Raw genomic sequence first — 7813 nt, forward strand, 5'->3', positions numbered from 1 at the left:
TTTCATGTTATTTTGGTATCCTGCAACCTTGCTGTTTCTTTTGATAGAATGCTTGGGATTTTCTGCATAGAAGTATCATCTGCAATTAGAGACAGTTTTACTTCTTCCCATCTGTATACCTGTTATTTCCTTTTCTTGTCCTACTGCACTAGCTAAGATTTCCAATATGATGTTAAATACTAGTAGTGAGAAAACATGTTTTTGCCTGGGTCCTGATATTAGGGGGAAAACATTCAGATTTTCAACATTAACTATGGTGTTAGTTGTAAGGTTTTCTTCATAGAGTTTTCTTTATCAAGTTTAGAAAGTTTCCCATATTCCTAATTTACTGAGTTTTTTTGTTATTGTGAATGAGTGTTGAACTTTGTCAAATGCTTTTTTTGTACTCAGTTGATAGAATCCTGTGTTTTTTTCTTCTGTAGCCTGTTGATATGATGTATTACATTCCTTTGAGATTTGAATGTTGAACCAGCCTTGTATCCTTGGAATAAGCCCCACTTGGTCATGGAGTATAATTATTTTTATATGTTATATTACAGTATTAAATATGCTAGTATTTTGTTGAAGTTTTCCTCTAATTTCATGAGTGACAGTGATATGTAGTTTTCTTTCTCTATATATATATTTTTCAATTGTCATTGTCTGGTTTTGGTGTCTAGGTGATTCTGGCCTCCTAACATGTGTTAACAGGTGTTCTATTATTCGGAAGACAGTGTGTTGTATAGAATTGGTTTTATTTGTTCTTTTAATGTTTGGTAGCATTCTCCAGTGAACCATTTAGTCCTGGAGATTTTTCTTTTGGATGCTTTTTAATTATGTATTTATTTTATTTAATATGTGTAGAACTATTCAGAGTATCTATTTCATATTGGATAAGTTTTTATAGTTTATCTTTTTCTAGGAATTGTCCCATTTCATCTAAATTTTCTTATTTGTTTAAAGTATTCCTTTATTATCCTTTTGACGGCAGCAGAATCTGTACTTATAGCCCCTGTTTTATTCCTATTATTGGAAATGTGTTAACTCTCTTTTATCTTTGTCAATCTTCTTAGACATTTATCAATTTTTTTATTTCAAGGAACCAGCACTTTATATCATTTTTTCCTCTATCTTTTCCTAATTTCACTGAACTATTTTTTTTTTCCTGGTCTTTATTATATCCTTTCTTCTACTTGCTTTGATAGTATTTTCCTTTGCAGTTTCTTGAGGTGGGTGCTTAGGTTATTGATTTGAGGGTTTTTTTTTTTCACTTTACTAATGTAAGCATTAAGTTCTATAAATTTCCCTCACAGTACTGTTTTAGCTTCTTGTCTTACGTTCTAATTACATTTCATTCAGTTCTAAATATTTCTTTATTTGAGACTGTCTAACCCATGGATTATTTAGAAGGATGTTGTTTCATTTCCCAGTGTTTGGAGTATTTTGTGCTTTCTTCTGATTTCTTTTACGTTTGATTTGGCTATTTAAATTTTTTGAGGTTTGTTTTATGACCCAGGATATTTGATGAATGTTCAGTAAGGCTGCTTGAAAAGAGTGTGTATCCTACTGTCATTGGGTGGAGTTTGTACATGTATGTACCAGATACTGTTCATTGATGGTGTTTTTCAGATTTTCGATATCTGCTGATTTCCTGCCTCATATTTTTATCAACAGCTGAGAAAGAGGTGTTGAAGTCCTGCAGTTTAATTCTAGAATTGTCTCTTCCTCCTTTAAGTTCTGTCAGTGTTCACTTCATGTATTTCAAAGCTCTGTTGTTTGGTGCATACACATTTAGGATTGCTATGTCATCTTGGTGTAATAACCCTTTTATCATTATGCTTTCTTTCTGCTCCTCTAAAATTTTTTCCTTTGAAGTATACTTTATCTGATATTAATATAGCCACTATTGAGTTTTTTGGTTAATGTTTGCATGGTTTATATTTTTCCATGATTTTATTTTCAACCTTATCTATGTTGTTACATTTGAAGTAATGTAATATGTGAATATTGTGAATAGCATATACTTGGCTCTTTTTCTTATATCCATCTTACTGATTTCTGTTTTTAAATTGGTATATTTAGGCCATTTAAATTTAAAATAATTATTGATATTTTTAGGGCTTACAACTACCATTTTATGATGTTTTTGTTGCTTGTTGTTGTTTGGTTTTTTTTTTTTTTTTTTGCGGTACGCGGGCCTCTCACTGTTGTGGCCTCTCCCGTTGCGGAGCACAGGCTCCAGACGCGCAGGCCCAGCGGCCATGGCCCACGGGCCCAGCTGCTCCGCGGCATGTGGGATCCTCCCCTACCGGGGCACGAACCCGCGTCCCCTGCATCGGCAGGCGGACTCTCAACCACTGCGCCACCAGGGAAGCCCTGTTGTTTGGTTTTGAGGGGGTACTTTTTGTTGTTTGTTTTGCCTTCTTGTGGGTTACTTTAATGTTAGGAGCTCCACTTGATATATCTGTGATGTTTTTGAGTATATCTCTTGTATTTTAGTGGTTACTCTAGGTATTGTATTGTACATACATAACTTATCACAGCCTACGGTATCAACACTTTAGCACTTTGACACGTAGAAACCGTACTTCCATTGAGTACCTTTACATTCCCCATTCTTTTAATATAATTGTCTTAAGTATTTCCTTTTCATATACTGAACACCATATTGGATGATGTTCTTTTTGCTTCAACTGTCAAACAATTTTTACAAAACTCAGAAGAAGCACAGTCTGTTTACTTCTACTTTTACTCATTACGTTGTTCTTTCTTCCTTCTTGAAATCGCAAGTTTCTTCCATTAACAGTTTCTTTTTAAATTTTTTGCCCCACAAACATCTATAGCCTATCTTTTGTTGCAGATTTTCTGGTAACAAATGTTTTTGTTTTCCTTCATCTAAAAATGTCTTTATGTCTCCTTCATTCCCAAAGGATATTTTTGTGGGATACAGGATTCAGGGTCAGCAGTTCTTTTCTTTTAGTACTTGAAAGGCAAGTAAGTCATTTCCTTCTGTCTTCCAGATGGGAAATCTGATCTGTTTCAGTTGAGAAATCTGCTGCCATTTGACTCATTATTTCCCTATCTGTAATGTATCCTTTATGTCAAGTGCTTTGAAAGTGTTTTTTCCTTGTATATAGAGTTCAGAAGTTTGATTATGATGTAACCTGCCATAAAATTTGGGGGGCTTATCCTGTTTGGTGTTTGCTCAGCTTTTCGAATTTTGTGGTGTATGCCATTTGGCAAGTTTGGGAAATTTTTAGTTATTCTTCAAATAGTTTTTTCAGCCCTTTGTTCTCTTGTTCTTGTTCCATAGGATTCTCAGGCTCCCATCTTTTTGTTTCCCCCAGTCTGTTTTTCTCTGTTGCTCATGTTGATTAATTTCCATTGATTTCTCTTTGAGCTCACTGATTCCTTCTCTCTCATATATAATCTATTGAGCTCATCCAGTGAATTTTCGTTTTGGTTTTTGAATTTTTCAATTGTCTGATTTCTGTTTGGTTCTTTTACACATCTTCTATTTCTTTGCCTAGTTTATGATGCCAAAGAAGGACTCTGAGAAAACAAGCAAAACTGTGTAGTCCAAAGTCAGTGGTTCTCTGGTGGTTTATCTTGATACTGGAATAGAAATCCTGAAGTATCTGGAGGAATGGAAGACTTGCCGTCTTCTGTGTTGTTATCCACACATATTTCTCAAGAAAATAAAACTGGGCAACCTGCAGATTGTTCAGAGTTGTGTTCTTCAGGGAAGATTCGTGTGTAAAATTTCCGAGCTCTCTAAGGCTTGTTATAGCCTCAAAGGAGAATGGGCTACTCGTCTTCCAGGTTCAGTCTTCCTCTTTGTTGTTGAACACATTCTCCCATATTCCCCAACTTGTATAGGGCCACTGTCTTTCTTCTGTGCCTCTACTTCTTGGTCTTTAGCTTCTCCCTCTGAATCCCCTCTGTCCTCGCAATCTATACCTGTGTTCCTCACCCCCAGGCACTTTCTGCCCTACATGCGCACTGAGCTCTGCCCTTCTCTTTTCTCTCACAGATACACCCTGTGTGACTGTTGTGTCCACTGCCTGTCCTCACCCCCTCATGTCCCTTTTGCTCCACTGACAACTAAAGAATGACCTCCACCATGGTTGCCTGGCTTAAGCAGGTCTCACAAAGTTCCCTTTTGTCCTCTCGCCTCCTCCTGCCCTCCCATCACTGTTGGACTGTTGCCCACCTCTCTGACTTGAAGGTCCTTTCCTGGTTTCTGTGAGTTCTTACCCTTCTTCAGAGAGTCTGTGTCTTTAGCCCATGTATTAAACAATGTGCTTCCCAGGGTCCATCCAAGGCCATTGCTTTCTCACTTGTGTTGTGTTCCATGAGTGAGTTAATTCCCACTCAATGCATTTTATACTCAGTGATCTACAGAGTTCCCCCAAATCTGTGTCTCCAGGTTGAATATTTCTCATGTCTGTTACCCTCTGTTCATACTTCCACACCTTCTGTGTATTCATATACACTGAGTTTATGCATGTGTCATTTGGCCAAGACCATCACCATAAGGATGCACCCATCATAATTCTAAGAGCAAGCAAACGTGGTATTACTGTATATCAGCCATTGTTTTGAATGTTTAAACACATCAACTCTTAACCTTTGCAACAAGTCTATGTGATAGGTAATATTATCCTCATTTTACAAATCAGAAAACTGAGGAACAGAAAGATTAAGGAGTTTGCCCAAAATTGTACAGTCATTACAAAGTATGAGATTAGGGATTGGAGGCCATTTAGGCTGGCTGCAGAGTCCATGCCCTTATCACTTTCCTAGATTCCTTCTTGTAGTATGAATCTTTGTTTTCCTGGTCACTATTCATTTGTACTAAAATGGATCAAATAATACTCATTTGATCTGTAACCCCTTTCTCATTTTATAGTACATCTTGGCCATCCTTTCAGTTTGAGTGAGAAACCAAACTCAGTCTTCGATGGTTGCATCATCTCTTGTAACTTTGTGGGAAATATAGATAATCTCTGAGTTTGAGGAAGCAGGGAGGTAGAAAAGGGCTAAGGTTGGCATTTGGTTTTAGACATTGTGTTTGAGGTGCTTGAAAAAACAGTCTCAGTGAATTCCACTATCTTCTGTCTTGTTGACCAAGCCAGACACCTCACAGCCATTTTTCTTTCATCATCCTCACATCCAGCCACTGTCTGATTCTTTTCACTTTACGTTTTTATTTTCCTCAGTAGACACTCAATGTGTGTGTTAGTGAATGGCCACACAGTAGTGTATTTTTATGTTTGCTGCCCTCACAGTGTTTACACAAAGCTGTGTGTATAGTTGGCACAGTATATGACATACATTGACCACAAAGAGAAACTATGTGGGCTTTTATGGACAGATCTATAAGACTTTAAAAGTCATAATGAATGACTGTGTTGAAAGTCCTCAAGACTACCCAGGTTTATGACTTACTAGGAAGCATCAAAGGCCTCAGCATATTATACTCAACATCGATGGTTTATGACAGCACAAGAATGCAAAGCAATCTCAGTCAAGGGAAAAGATACAAGGACTGGAGTCCAGAGGAAACCAGGGACAAGCTTTAGGAATTCTGAGTGCTTAATTTAAGTTCTGTCAATGAATTATGACTGCATGTGTGAAGTGTCTACTAGGGAAACTTATTAGAACCTCAGTGCCTATGATTTTTATTGGGCACTCTGTCTAGAGCATAACAAAATTCTAGACCTCCAGAAGCATAGCAGGTTAGCAGCATAAGCCACCTTGTTTACACAAACAGTAGGTGCACTGAGCCATTCATCATTTCTGGGAATGATAGGAAGCCTCCCGAAATCTAAGGCCTCAAACTTTAGCCAAGGGCAAACTTTGAAGCTCAAAGGATAGCATGCTATATTAACTCTTCTTCACAGTGACTTAAATGATACCTAAATGTTGAGGAAGTTCAAATTTCTTTAACAAATATTAAATACAGTTTGCTACAACAAGAAATAAGTCATAGCTTTGAGGTGAAGGCTTATATACATGTAACTCACTGTAACGAAAACAATCAGTTATGTCAGAGTGGAAATTCTTACATAGTGGTCAAGATTTAATTTAGTGATGACAAAATATAGAGAATGTCTGGTGAGAAAGAATCTTGCCTCTCAATAAATCTGTGTCTATTTAGATATGTCGTCAGTGGTTTGACTTGCAAATATTCCCTTTATTTGTTTTTATTTGTACAAAGATGTAACGACCAGGTCAATGCTGTGTATTTCCATTGCACATATGTCAACAGTTTCTCATTTACTTTTTGTTCCCACTGTTGAAACTTGTAGCCTTTGACTTCAACAAAAAGAAAATTAAAGAACATGGGGTCATAATAATTCCTACATCATTAAATGTGCATAACTGGAGATTAAAGGGTGTGTTGTTGCAGGCTTAGTCAACTTCATGGACCTGTCTGTGAGTTTTACTGAGATGGTATGGGAGCATTTGGTGCAGCTGGGAGGGCCCTCTACAGAGACCTGATGCTGGAGATCTGTAGGAATCTGGTCTCTGGGAGTATTTGCCTCTCCCCTTTGTACTCATACTCTGGCCTGCAGACTGCCTTTCCTGTCATAGTTATCGGATGCTGAGGTGCCTCTGGAATGCTCAAAGACGTCATCCTTGAGTTTTGAGGGTTAAAGATTTGTAATCTGTTCACAGGTATGTTACACACCTGACAATTGAATGGTCTAAGCTAAATTGTAAATGGGCACTATTTTCCCTTCCTTGGAGCAGTGTCAAGAGCATGGACCCTCTTAGACCACCTGGTTACACTTCCTGGCCTTGTTCTAACCAGCTGGATTACTTGAAGGAAATTTCTGTCTGCTGTGATTTTTTTTTTTTTTTTTTTTTTTTGCGGTACGCGGGCCTCTCACTGCTGTGGCCTCTCCCGTTGCAAAGCACAGGCTCTGGACGCGCAGGCCCAGCAACCATGGCTCACGGGCCCAGCCGCTCCGCGGCACGCGGGATCCTCCCGGACCGGGGCACGAACCCACATCCCCTGCATCGGCAGGCGGACTCTCAATCACTGCACCACCAGGGAAGCCCTGCTGTGATTTTTAATTTGGAGATCCGTGTATTAAGCATATATTTTTTGTTGTTGTTGTGCCCCATCCCCCTTTTTAGTCTTTTTTAAAAATATACATTTATTTATTTATTTATTTTTGGCTGCTTTGCATCGTCGTTGCTGCGCGTGGGCTTTCTCTCTAGTTGCGGTGAGCGGGGGCTACTCTTCGTTGAGGTGCACGGGCTTCTCATTGTGGTGGCTTCTCTGTTGCAGAGCACGGGCTCTAGGCACACGGGCTTCAGTAGTTGCGGCACGCGGGCTCCACAGTGCAAGCTCAGTAGTTGGGGCGCACGGGCTTAGTTGCTCTGCGGCATGTTGAATCTGCCCGGACCAGGGCTCGAACTTGTGTCCCTTGCATTGGCAGGTGGATTCTTAACCACTGTGCCATCAGAGAAGCCCCAAATTGCCCATTTTTATGTCACTTCCAGAGAACAGCATGTCAGTGCATCAAGCCAGATGTGATCTTTAAGTTGCAACAAGGTAGAGAGTCATGGACAGAGGAAGGAGCAGTTCCAAGGAGGGGCTGTCCAGGTGAGCAGGTAGAAGGCAGGTATTCGAGGGATGATGGTGTTAGTAAGAGCCCAGTTATCTCCCGTGGGATTGGTAATTTAGAGGGATTGTTCCACATGCCCTTCTCATAGACTCACACCTCTGAAAATGGCGAAGGACAACTGATTGAGGCCCCCAAATACATAGCATGGCTTGTGAGCTCTTAGTTTCCCAACCAGGGATTGAACCTGGGCC

The sequence above is a fragment of the Hyperoodon ampullatus genome, assembly GCF_949752795.1.
Source record: "Hyperoodon ampullatus genome assembly, chromosome: 18".
Taxonomy (NCBI): Eukaryota; Metazoa; Chordata; class Mammalia; order Artiodactyla; family Ziphiidae; genus Hyperoodon; species Hyperoodon ampullatus.